The sequence below is a fragment of the Oculina patagonica genome, chromosome 8 (genome assembly GCF_052425735.1).
Source record: "Oculina patagonica isolate OP01 chromosome 8, crgOcupat, whole genome shotgun sequence".
NCBI classification, from domain to species: domain Eukaryota; kingdom Metazoa; phylum Cnidaria; class Anthozoa; order Scleractinia; family Oculinidae; genus Oculina; species Oculina patagonica.
The window spans coordinates 4,537,945-4,552,203 of NC_135765.1; the positions used below are offsets into that span (position 1 = coordinate 4,537,945).

The following is a 14,259-nucleotide window of genomic DNA, read 5'->3' on the forward strand; positions in this document are numbered from 1 at the left end:
ACGACTCGTACAGCTTGGACTACCTGTGGCTATACATCAGTAATTTTTTAAACTAAAAACGATTTAGAGCGAGAAAGGAAACGGGACTACTTATTTTATTTTACTCATCGATGACACCGTAACTTTAACTCCTGATTTATTTGGGAGTGATACAATAACTACAATTTAACGATTTATAGAACTGTGATCTTGTTCTGTGGCGTTCTAGAAACGAAGATAATTAAAGTTGAATTCTAGGGAGTGATGTCCCGCAAGATCCTTCAATCATTTGTGTTCTCGTGGCATGACCCTTATTTTAATTTACCCCTCTCCGCCTTTTTTTTGAAAAGTACGAAAGCCCCTCCGTTCCATTTAAACGCTAATCAGTACACAGACTAATGTACCCGGTATTGTTGGTTGTAGCAGTCTCTTCACCCCCGCTTGCCTGGGAGAGGAAATATGCTGACCACGAAAGAACTAGAATTCGAGAAGATGGAAGATCTCTTCGAACTAATGGCAATCTTTGGTCTTAGCACAAAAGGAATGAGAGGCCTGGGTGACATGGAGGCCAAACTTCGTGAACATTTGGAAAATCTACAGGGATCGTCTAAGCGTAAAGTTGGAGAAGTAAGTATAAACTCCCCAGTGCATATGCGTCTGATTTCTGTTCGGGAATCACTCACTAAGGGCGCGTTCGTTTGGGATCGATCCGGAATAAGAATAATTGGAATAATGCGAGCTTGCGTTCGTTTGGCTGCTCCTCCTATTCCGGAATACTTGGATTTCCATTCCGGCTATTCTGCTCGAAGGAGCAGAATAGCCGGATTTTTTTTCCGGAATATATTATTATTCCAGAATATTCCCAAACGAACGCGCCCAAAGTCATTTAACGAGGAATTAAGGATTAATACAATTATACATACATTCTTTATTCAAGACTGAAAGTAACGAGTAAAAAAAAAAAGAAAAATAGGCATCTAGAAAAGAAAGTTATGAGGTTAACCATATGTAAAAATTCCCAAAAATAATACAAAAAATACAGAACATACACAATGGGCAGACTTTTTTTTTTATTCTAATTCAGTTCCAATAAGCGTGACGAATGTTTGCATACAGAAACGAATGTCTTTAAAAATACCTTTATTGTAATCAGGCCTGATTGTATTGAAAGTTACAAAAATGTGTTGTTACTGGCTAAAATCGTAAAAATGGGACAATTCGGTTGGCGCGAATCTGCGCCAACAGATCTAGAACAATAGAGCACAAAAAGCTGTTTCTATGGGGTAACAAGAACCCTCTAGATCGCAACATTGCATGCGTACAAAGCAATCACGAATTTGATTTTGACGATGTTAAGATTATAGGCTTTTGTTCTTAGTGGTCACGCAGATTGCTTTTGGAAGCGTGGCATTCCAGTTTTCGTTCATCAGATTTAGTGATCTTTCATGTTTCAAAGCGAGCCATATAGCAGGACCGGTCGAACTAAAGTCTTGAATAATTCTCCTTCCTATTCCTCTGGCTGCCCATACCTTCCCTAGTCTCTGAAATGCACCACGTCCCTTCTGCAGTCGGTTCATAATTATATCTTTACTTCCTCCTCCTTCTTTGTTTACCGTAACACCTAGGTATACAAACCCCTCAACGTCTTCCACTTCCTTGCCATTAACCACGACGCTCTCCTAACTATGAGCAAACTGAGTCCTCAGTGTCTTACACTTTCTTGCATTAAGTTTGAGGCCTACTTTGGCTAATTCCTCTGCCAATCTCCCAGTCTTTTCTTGCAAGTCGCTAATCTTGGATGACAGTAGTGCAATGTCGTCTGCAAAGGTCCTCCAGCACCAATTACATCATCGTCTTTATGCTAATCTCAATCTGTCCTCCGGTGCGTTGTTTTAAACCAGATAAATCACTACACAGTTCATATAGCAGTCGTATTTGTTTTGTCAACTTAGCCACGGGATAACCATTTATCCACTAGATAATGTTGACCACTATTTGAACAACCGGACCCTGCTATTAAAATCGATCTTATTTATTTCATTATTTTATTTATATTAGACGTTTCAAGTTTTATCCGAAGTTTGCAAAACAGATGCACACAAACGTGGAATGCTGTGTAAGCTTTATGAGGGGGCAGCAGAGTTCTTCGAGCAGTTGGACGAAGACTTCATCATGCAAAACCTCCAGGAAAGCTTGGAAGATTTTAAGAAAACTCTAGAAGAAAATCTGAAAAAGCTAAAACTGAGGGATCAGTATGTTGTTCTTGTTGCAGGTAAGCATTGAGTGCTTAAATGATGGTACAGTCGTTACCTCAGAGCTGCCTGTTGAATTTTCCGTTCCATAAATACGTATGATGGTAACGCGAATGAAACAATCCCTATTCATTACAAACCATCCAATGCGTGTATTTCCCATGGGAGCTACTAAATTGACCAATCAAGATGGCGGATATCGGTCCCTTGGCAGTTCTGTAAACTGGTTTCGCTTATTCGAAATGAACAACGCTCGGGTTGCCAAACCTTCCGTAGCTTTGCGAGATTATTATTCGTCTTTTTTTAAACATTAAGAATGAAAAAATAAGAAGCCCACTGTTTGAAACAAATGTATTCTAAGGGACTTTGCAATAATTATCGGGAGGGGGGTTATAAAACGAGAGGGGGGGGGGAGAGTGTTTAAACCCACCGAGAGAGAGGGGGGCAGTGTCTAAACTATTTAAGGGAAAGAAAGGGTGGTATATAAATCACACCTTTAATTTTTTTGTTGTATAAAATGTATTTTAAAGAAAACAGAGGGCATCGTAGGTGATTATGTCTTGTTTTCTGATTTTAGCGTTTATCAGTTCTGTCCATTTTTCTGCCTTCATGTCAAGCTGGTTTCTATAAAAGCTCCTAAGCTGCTATCTCAGCTTCTCCACGGAAGCAGTCGCACTTTTTAATTAACAAGTCTCCCAAGCAAGCTTTATCGGTTAGCGAATTAAAAAAAGGAAAGTGTTTTCAAATCAACTTTTTCTCAATTTCGTGGACACCATACAGCTCAGAGTCATATTCACCAAATGCCATTCCTAATGCCATTCCTTATGGTGAGATAAAAATATTACAGGCTTTATTGTTTATCACAACTTCTTCCTTTCTTTTTCTGCTTTTTTTCACCTTCTTTCTTTCTTCTACGTGTCGGTTTGTTTTGTTTTCCTACATTACATTTCTTTGTTAACTAAAAACGCCATAAAAGATCATCTATAACACAAATCATTTTTAACAAACAGGTGAAACCAGTACCGGTAAAAGCAGCATCATCAATCTAATTCTAGATGAGGATATCTTGCCATGTTGCATTCTTAGCGCAACATGGACGATATGCGAATTGAAATATGGTGAGACTCCTGCGATTAGAGTACACTTTAAAGATGGCAGCGGAGAGACTCGTGAACCCTTCTACCAGGAACTCGGTCATTCTTCGGCGACATATAAACAGGAGATAGAAGGATTTTTGTACTTAAGAGATGAGCGAGAGAAAGGATCTCCATACCAGAAGATAGAGCTGTTTTGGCCACATCCTTTGTTTAAGGTAACATTTTATTTCTGAGGGTGTGGATGGGGAGGTACATGTATTGCCAGACTTTTTAAAAAAATTAGATGGCTTTTCAGTTGTTTTGTTTTCGTAATATTGCAAAAAATATGACAAAGGAATTCCTAAAAGCTCCAAAAAACACAAATATACTGTGCTAATTTTGGTACAAGCAGGATTTACTTAGGCTTCTTCGCAGCAAGTGGCACATATGGCTCTTCAAAGGTTTCTGTCATAATCTCGCTTTTTTCGAAGTGGGGTGATTACCTACACCCAACCCTATTCGTGGAGGGCCAGGGGATGTCTTCTGTTAGGGTCCTTTCGCCGCTAAGGCCCCAGCCAACAAGTCATAGCTCTTGCGATCATCAAAACGCGCATGCATGAAACATTCTCAATGACGACAATTGTTATCAAGAATTGTTTCTGATGTTTTTCTCTTGCTGTAGGAAGGTATCATGATTGTTGATAGTCCTGGATTGGGAGAAAGCGACGTGATGAATGAATTTGTCCTTAGCTATCTGCCACAGGCCTTTTGCTTCATCTATGTGATAAAAAGTAACAACGCTGGAGGAATTCAGGAAGACAGGGTAAGGCGCCACTTTCATACCCCCACAAGGCGGTACAAGGGGGGAGGGGCTAAAGTTTTTTGTTCTAACAAGACAGATCAAAAGTATTTTGCAGTACTTATTGTTGGTTGGTTGTGACGTCATATGACGTCATTGAGTCCACAATCTTGAATCCGCCATCTCCAATTTCACTATTTCTGCAGGATGTCAGAAAATGATGACAACGAAAACGCTCATGGAATGTAAAAATGTATCAATTCTGACAGCAACGTCTCGATCGGTAAATGTTTACGTCGCCTTCGTCGAATAATCGTTTAGTATTACGCTAGTACTACGAAAAATTATCAATAAGAAAGGCGACATTTAAAAAGAACATGCATTAAATTTTGGAAGTAAATACTGAATTGTAAACAAGATTCGAACAAGATTAATGAATCATTCAATCTGGTTGGCACCTTGGATTTGAACTGTGCTATCACAAGGGTCGCCTTCCACTGCCTTATTATTTTTTAACTGTTTGTCTGTCAAGTTGACAAGCCGATAAGCTGTTTGAATTGTGTTTTGACTATATCACAACTCGACCTCGTTCCATTTGACAGACAGTAAACATGTCTTGTATGCTATAGTAATCATTTGCACGATTTTGCCCCTAAACAGCTTGGTAAGTTACTCAACCATGCCGCAATGCTGAAGGAGAAAGCAAGTATGGACGTTAAGTTATTCACGTCTTGTGCATTATTCGTTTGCAACATGTGGGATCAAATTCCTGCTGAAAATGTAGAGGACGTGAAGAGGACACAAATTCAGAAACTTACCAAGAAGTTTGGAGACCTGGATCAAGAGAAGCAGATCATCTACTTGTCGTGCCAAAGAGCGCAGCTCGCACAGACGTATGGTGTCATAACTGAAGACTTTGATCAGCTGTTAAGTGGAATAAACAATCTTGTAATCTCGTCCATGCAGATCAGTCTGCAAATATATTCCAGGTAAGCAGACAAAGAGCTCAATGATTTTTTTCTAAATCAGACAACACCAAAAAGAGGATTAGATTGTTTCAAGATCCCAATAAAAGTAAAAACTAACCTGACCGCAATGTGCTGATTCAGGGGAAGGAGATAATGGGTTTGTAGGTCTCAGGCAGAATGAACATAGATGAGCAGCTAAATACATAGGCATCTAAGATGTCATAGAAAAAATACTAAACAATTCCCTTAGTAAGGGAAAAAGGCTTTCAATAAAGCGGACTCGGCATCGGAAAATTGACAGCGCTGAATGTGAAAATTCATCAAGTATCACCATTAAAAAATCGGTCTGTGTAAAACGCAGACTGCGGACTGCAGACTCGGGGTAAAATGCAGACCGAGGGTAAACTAACGAGATATGAGTCAGAAAGCCATTTTTCCAAATTTCGAAGGAATGTACGTCAGACAACGCTTCGCACGAGCGATCACGTAAATAAACTGGCAATGTCATATATAATATAGATTTTATGCCGACACAAATTTGATCAAGTTTAACTTTTCGATACAGCAAAGGCATTTTAAAGATTTTTGTGACACTTAAACTTTAGTTTACAATCATTTACGTTTGAAAACCGGATGAACTGAACGGTCTACGGATCATTTCAGCTGTCATTTAGAAAAGTAAATTTTTTTACCATGCCGACACAGCAAGATCACGTTTCAGCGATCAAATTATTCCGCGGCCACAGCTCTTTCAACTGTTTTTAACTGGCGCAGATTAAACCCTTTTGAAGTTAAGTCACAGGGGACCCAAACGCTGTATTAGTGATTCATAATCTTAAAATAAAAATGTTTTTATTTACCTGCGTTCCTGTGTCTTTTTTCACCGGTTTGGGGGGCGATTTGAATCAGAGCGAAGGCGGTTTACAATGCGAGTTTTAAACGGTAATCGGTCTGTCGCACCTTTAACTGTTATTATTGACTTTGAAACACGAAACTCCCCGCGAGGAGAGTTAATAGTTAATGGTGTTAGTAACTTGAGTTAATAACAATTGAAACTTGAGGCGCGTCATATCGACATTGTGACAGACCGATTATCGTTTGAGACTCGCAACGTAAACCGCCTTCGCTCTGATTCAAATCGCCTCCCAAACCAGTGAAAAAAGGAAAAGGAACGCAGGTAAATAAAAAACATTTTTATTTTAACTTATGAATATCTAATACAGCGTTTGGGTGCCCTGTGGTTCAGGTCCTGTTTAGGACAGAGGAGCTTGAAATTATATACCCTGTTCAGGGCCGGAGGAGTCAAAAACCGTACCCTATCCAGCGGCACGTCCCCGTATAGGCCATATAGGGGAGTGCCCCCCCCCTTCCCCCGGGAGTCGTGTGCGTACAAAATTAATTTCCGAAAGAGCACTGGCTGAAAGGGCTGTAAACCGTTCAGTTTCATCTGGTTTACAGATGCAGTAGACTTAAAATTGAAGTCTCACTAGGTTCTGTTTAAAAAGTAAAACTTGAATATGATTTGTGCCGGCATAAAAATTATATATCGCCAGTGCATTCACGTGTTCGCTCATGCGAAACGTTGTCTGACATACATTTCTTCGAACTTTGAGCCAAAGGGAAAAAGGCTTCGTAACTCGTATTTTGTTACATTACCCACGGTCTGCATTTTACCCCTGGTCTGCAGTCTGCATTTTACCCTCAGTCTGCATCTTACCCCCGGTCTACAGTCTGCAGTCCGCAGTCTGCGTTTTACACTGACCGATTAAAAAATACACCTCTCTCTATTTTAAAGCAGGCCATGTCAACCGAAAGCAATCATTAATGCATTAATTTAGCAATTGTTGATTAATACAGATGGCTCGAGGATGTCCTGTCTCAAGTTTCTATTCAAGTCAGGGCATTGATGAAATCAACGGACATGTCACGCCATGAGACAGAGAAGAGAATGAAAAGAGTAATGGATCGAGTGGTAGAATTGGAAAGTTCACAGGATCGCATTTTTGACGAACTCAGTGAATATCAGTTACAGATGATAAAAGAGATTATTGAAAACCTTGCAGTCTATTTCAAATCTGAAGAAACTTCCAACAGATTCTGCATGTGGTCTTCAATCCAACCGCCTCTTCCTGAAGCAACATGGGAGGAAACTGAAAGTGAAGTATTAAGGTGCATTTCCGAAAGAGCCCAGCAGTACGTGCAGGAATGGGAAGATGAAGAGCACCATTTTGCAAAGGCCCAGGTTGCGCTGATTAAATATTTTACTGAAAAGTACGACATCATGGAAGAGGAAATCCGTAAGGTCGAAGAAGATGCTATTTTTGGAGAAGTAGATCACGAAAGTCCTACTCGCGAGTCTCCCAAACCAGCAATGTCTTTTAAAAACCAGCCAAAAAAGTCCACAGATGTCACCATACCATTTGTTGGTGCCCTTACACAGAAATTCAAACAGAGCTTCCAATACAAAAAGAACCTCGAGAGGTACATGAAAGACCCAATCTCCTACATGGAAAAGAAATCTCTGGAGTGTCTTAAAATCATTGCCAGTAGTGAGGATGGGCTGCTTCCATTCATAAACGATCACTTAGAAGATGCCAGTCAGTTACTGATTCAGATCAAGGCTAAGATTCCACGACTAAGAGAAGGGGCTGAGAAGTTGTATCATCAGCTGCTTACCGAGTCTAGAAGCAAGTTGGAGGTCAAAGGGATTTACGAACCCGTGAGCACGCGTTTGGAGGAGTTAAAACGAGACATCACAGTGTTCAACGTGAAAGAGATAAGCAAATCGGATTTCTCAAGTGGGGAGTTAAAGTGGAATGAAGACGAAACATCCGTCATTGGGAGAGGAACCTTCTCGACCATGTACAGTGGTGTTCTTTCACGCAAAGGAGACCCGGAAAGCATAAAGGTGGCACTCAAGCTGCACAGTAATCCTCTAGAAAGATGCAACGTTGGGCATTTTGTTGACGAGGAAAGAGCGCTAAGGTTTATTTATGCATATTTGATTATGTTTATTTTGCTTTTGTGTTTGGCAAATATTTCATACAGAGAGAGAATGTTAACGGTCTGTTAAAATAAACCACATTCATTCTTTTTAGTAACTTGAACACTGAAACAGTGTAACGATTTAAAGGGCAAAACAAGTATCTTTAAGTCCTAAGAAAAGACAATACCTCGAAGCTGAATTTTTGTACCTGTATGCATTTAGTATTCTCAATGCTTGCTTATCAAGATAGTAATCCTCCTTACAATATCGCAGGTTTGGTCATTTCCTATCGTAATTATCATCTTTAGTCAAGTTCAACTTGTGTATTAAAAGTGTTTCATGCGCTTTTGCCTTTCAGAGAATTGCGTCATCCAAACATTGTTAAGTTCTTTGGAACAAATCTTCAACAATCATCGTGTGGAACCAAAGTGATGGTCATCTTAGAGCTCTGTGACTGCTCTCTTAAAACTCGCATCATGTCTGATCCACAGAATGCTCCAGCCCGCTCAGAAGGCGTAACGGTGGGAAAGAATGTGCTGTTCTGGGCTCTTCAGATTCTAGATGCGTTACATTATGTTCATGAGAAAAAATTTGTCCACCGAGATCTTAAATTGGACAATTTATTGGTAAGTTCTGTTATGATGTTATGTTATGATTTATGTTATCCTTAGGTAAGGAAGTATACCCAAGAGATTGTTTTCATTACGTTTTCCTGTTTCCAAAAAGGCACAAGGGATTACAAAGGTCAAAGAGCGGATAATCTGTGTGGTTACTGGTATAACTCCCCATAAAACCCCCCAGTTATAGCTAAGTAGTTGTAGTCAATTTTCCCCGCCCTATTTATGACGATGACGATGACGATGACGACAACGACGACGTTGGTGATGATTGTTGGCTGGATCCCTGTGTTTGTTTTCCCTGTCGTTCTATGGTGCATGTATTGGAGAACGTTCTTGTAATTCGCTCCTGTTACTGTTATATGTGCGGCTCTCACTCGAAGTAATTCTAACGGGGCAGACCATGACAATAATTGTCGCTCCTGTGAATATCTGACTGCCTTAACTGTTTATCATTGGGATACCTAAAATGCGTGCAATTCTACAATTGGTTCCGGCTCCATTAATTCCTATACCAATCGCAGAAAATTTTAGGAGGAGCCACCCATGATGTTCATAAGAAAACTAAGCAGTGGGTGATACATCTCAAATCACCGATTTTGCTCAAACTTGGCACAAATGTTGGGCATGATGAGTTATTAATTGTGAAATAACATTAGGTTAAAATATTTTATTCCCTCCAAGTTATGGGACCCGTGCAAAAATGGGTGACATCAAAGAGCTCAGCCTGGAGTTTGGCGGGGAAATTTAACTACTTGAGACTTCTTGTTTTTTTTGCAGCGGCTTTTTTTGTCAAAATGCTTGTTTGTGCAGCGCCATGATTTTGCTTAAACAGAGCTTCAAGAAATACAAAAACAGGTATTTCGTTTCACCGTCTTCCAATATTTGAAAGAACAATTGCTCAAAAGCGGACACACATTTGTGTGTTCCGGCGTTTAATCGGGGTCCGATCGAGTTCATTATCGAAATGCAATTTTCTGCAATTTTTTCAGGTTGATTTATTATTACCTATCCTTCGAGACCCTCGATTTTTCTCGTCGTCCCGCCCGACAATTGCAATCTGTCCCTGGATCTCCGAGCATGATCATGTTAACAATGTTGAAGTACTGCATACGACACGTGCATGTTGCAGTCAAGATTTGTGACAAACAGAACATAAACAACCAATAAGTCCATAAACAGCATTGTTGCTAATGTCCTCCGCGGTTATAAACGTCCCCCCTCCACTGTTGACGACATGAACTTGAATATTGCTGTTTCATTTTGTTTACAGCATCCATCCTAGTTATTTTAGGCCGGACGTTTCCTTGAACATTATAAAAAATTTCCAAAGTAGCAGACCGTACCAGTTTGTTGTAGCAGTGCTATTGAAAAGAATATATTAACTTGTTTGCTTGACCGCAAATAATCGCCGTAACCTCGATCAAACGCCGCAAGGGTTTATTTAAAAGTTAGCAGTTTTGACCTAGCGCTTAGTTAACAACAACCACAGCAAAAACAACTATTTTATTTGCCAGAAAAAATCGAAATAATTACAGCATGAACAAAAATCAACTTAAATTGACAAACATCTGCTCAGAATAGAAAACACTAAACGGGCTGAGTTGTAAAAAAAATTGAATGCTATGACAAGGTTGTACGTGTAAATAAATATAAAAGGAAAGAGACAGAGAAAAAAGAAAAACGCGATTTTGTTTATTACGGACAAATGGACAGGGCCCTGCAAACTAGGATAAAAGAACACAAAAGGGCAGTTCATGTTTGTGACAGTAACTCAAAAGTGGCACAACACGCCAACGAATTCAACCACAACATGGACTATTGTGGATAGGGTGACGGACTACCGCAAGAGGCTCTTCCTTGAGGCATGGCATTCTCTAAGGGACCAGAACGCGGGAAATGAACATATAAACATTCCCGACAATTACAAATCGCTAGTGTGACATTTAAAGTCTCGCGCAGCGATCGCGCGCTTTCGCCATGTCACGCGTGTTCTATGAGACACCCTCGCACGCGCATAATGTAACCGTTTTAAACAAAACGGTTTTAAAACGTTTAATATTAGTCAGCGAGAGACAAATATTTGTGTTAGAGAAAAAGATACAAATGAGTAATAAGTGTGCTTGATCTAAAGTGAAATAATTCAGACATTTCTAGCTCTGTCAATCACCTACAAAAAAATGACATAAAGCTCACTTTGGGAGTTGTTATCTGATATTTGATCAAGAATAGAGTTTCTCTGGTTGATTAAAAATAATCCCTGAAATTACGTAAAAAGTGAAATAGCATAATCGTAACATTGGTTGATATTGCGTCTGGCCTTTTTCTCTTTTTTGTGGGTATTTTTACGCAGGAGACTGTATCTGTGATCTTCTTCGAAGCAGTCTTCCGTACAGTTGCGGAACCCACAAATATTTATGTCCGCTTTGGCAGGAATTTTTCGTCCCTGCCCATTCTTATAAGCCATTTGCGAGCAATACTTCTTTTAAAATGACAGTGAAACGATTTTTGTATTTCTTGGAGCTCTGTTTGAGAAACATGGAGCTGCACAATCAGGCATTTTGACAAACAAAAGCCACTGCAAAGAAACGAGGAGTCTCAAGTATTTAAATTTTCCCGCCAAACTTTAGGCTAAACTCTGACGTCACTCATACATTACTATGTCCAAGATGGCGGCGTTCAGTTGTCGAGTTTTGGGCTACTTCAGAAAAGGAGACTGTTTGCAGTCCCCTATTTTTCTGTGTAGCCGTAGAGGTTGACCGTTGCGTTCGAGGGGCCGCCATCGATCGACATCTAGGGGACTATGGAGGGTCTACCTCAGGGGACTGTAAACAGTCTACTGTAAGTGTCGTAAGTGAAAATTTCTTGTGTTCTGAACATGTATTGGCACGCCTGCGGCAGGCGGATGCCTGCGACTTTAAGGATATCCCAGGCCGTTGTGTGACGTACTTCAGTTTGGTACAGCTTCGTAAGTATGCAAGTGGTTTTCCGACACTTAATCGATAATGAACATTTTATGAAAGTGTTTCAGTTGGCGTTTACCTGAAGCCAAAATGATAGCAATGTACCAGCTGGATTGGACTGGTGAAATTACAAGCATAGCAGTAGCATATGCATATGGGAACCATGCCAACTTCTCTGTTGTTTTTGTTGTTTTGTTAAGTTGACAGATGAGAACACGGTGAAACTAGATGTTAGCGTGGCGAAACGTGAACAAGATATACCGGGTACAATGTGTGGTACCCTGCTTTACCTTGCTCCTGAAGTACTGGATGGTCGAATCTACAACAGCAAGACTGATATGTACAGTTTTGGCATGATACTTTGGGAAATGTGGTATGCCAAGACAGTATTTCAAAACGAACTGGCCAGTCGATCTCAGTTCAAGCTACTGAATGATATAAGAGAGGGACTTCGTCCAAGCCACATTGGCGGCACACGCCATCCTTGGGGAATATGGCAACTTGTAATGAAGATGTGTTGGGACAAAGAGCCACAACGTCGGTTGACTGCTCAGCAGACCAGGACCGAGCTCGAAAAGCTTCAAAAGCAAATGGAAAAGCAGAGTACGTCTCCTTCCGAAACGGCACTACACAGTTCCTCTGCCGCTGAACCAAATTCTTCTCCTTCTAAGCCATAGCCAGCTCGGAAACCGCGACTAGCCTCAAACCCACAAGTAGCCCCAAAACCACGGCCAGCACCAAAACCAAATTCGCCAAAAGGAGCATTTGTGTCATTTTCTAGCAAGACGGACGATGCAAATGTACATTTTCAATAGCGTCCAAAAACATTGCAAGAACTCCTAAGGGGACAATGTGTTAAAAGAACCGAGTGAAATATTGTTTAATTTTTCCCTAAGCCTGCCGTAGAGGGCTTCCTTAGCTAGACAATGATATTATTTACCTTAATAGCAAAGAGGAACCTTTGAAAGAATTAGAGATTACAGTACTTCTATTCATAATCGACTATTCTTAGCATTTGTTGGGCAAACTTAACATTTCCGTCGAAAAAAACATTCCGAAATTTAACTAAAACAGCCACTGCTCAGTAGAAATCGTTATTTTTTTTCTTTTCTTCAACACGGTATAGCTACACACTTTGATAAAAATGACTATAACAAATAATTCATATATATATGGATTTTCAACACAGTTTTCAATAAACACATTGAATTAAGTCTCATCTACAATTTTTTTAAATCTGTTATAATGTCTTCTAGGTATTTTAGGCTTTGATAAGGCTCCAAACACATTGAAATTCAAAACTGACAGCCCAGCAGTGGCTGACGTATTAAACAAAGAATATAAATAAAAACTGATTGTTTCAATGTTCATTGTAATACTTTTCTGCAGTAACACATAAATACAAGCGTGTGCGCTCCAAGGGATCTTTTTCGATTGATTTGCAATAGCTCTCTTTGAAAAAGGGTGATGGCCTAGATCGCTATCTTAAGTAGCCGCGCATTATTTTGTTGGAAAAACAATAGGATGGGACGGAACTCTGAGTAGACAATGAAATGTGATAGTCATTTTCACCATAGCTAGTACTATGTTTTCACTTAATTATAAGTCGAAAAAACGAACCTCTTAGAGAACTAAAAAAAAAACATGCGAAATTAAAGCAAATTTAAACACGTAAAGGTGAAGATATTGGCCTCTGGTCTCGACTATGCAATATTTTGGCGCAATGTTCTATCTTCCCCAACAACTTGCAAACCCAATTCCTAGTTGCTCAAGCAAGCTTCACTCCGTCCCTTGAGTTTTGACGAGTCTCTTTTTTTTTTCAAGTTTTGTTTCACGACAAAAGACAACATTGTTGAGAAAAAAATACCATTTGTTACCAGGAGTCATCAGCCAGGATTCGTTAATCTTGAACACATACTTATGCCGGCAAGAATGGAGCTGAACTCAGTACAAGATTTGTCATTGCTAAAAACGGCCATAAAAGGCTACATCAAATCACAGAAAAGAGAGAAAAATCCCTCTGAATACATGTTCGTACTTGAAGTGAAACTATGTCAGGCCAGACCCACAAAAATATTTATTTTGAGATCGAAAAGAACAAGCGTCGATCTTCTAAAACGCAGATTTACAGGCAATTATTTTGTGAAAGACAAACATAATTATTATAGGTTAGTTTTGACCTATTTTTAATCTAGTGAAAAGTAAGTGTTTTCTGTAAAAAAAATAGACAACTCTCTCTTAACGGACACCTCCATAAGACGGACAACTGGTGTTGGTCCCGTCCCTGCCGTTTATCATTCATTTTACTGTAACTAAACTCACTAGAAGACGAACACCTCTCTAAGACGGACAGTTGGAGCCGGTCCCGAAGGTGTCCGTTTTAGAGAAAGTTGACTGTAATTGCTCAAATTGTTTTCAATATATGCTTCGATATCATTCTCCAAGATTTGGTAGATAATATTGTTTCAAAATATTACATTTTGTTACGTTGGTCTTCGAGATTCGTCGAAATGTGCTGACACATGCACAAAAGGACATAGCAGGAAATCGGTTGGGATGTAAATGGTAATTCTATTTTGGTTTGCTCCAACAAAAAAAATATATATAAATAAAATAAAC

The 14,259-nt window shown here is 39.7% G+C and overlaps 1 pseudogene; it reads left to right on the top strand.

The window, feature by feature from the left end:
• Positions 1 to 438: 438 nt before the first annotated feature.
• Positions 439 to 12,748, top strand: LOC144664111 (uncharacterized; annotated as a pseudogene).
• The last annotated feature ends 1,511 nt before the right edge of the window (positions 12,749 to 14,259 follow it).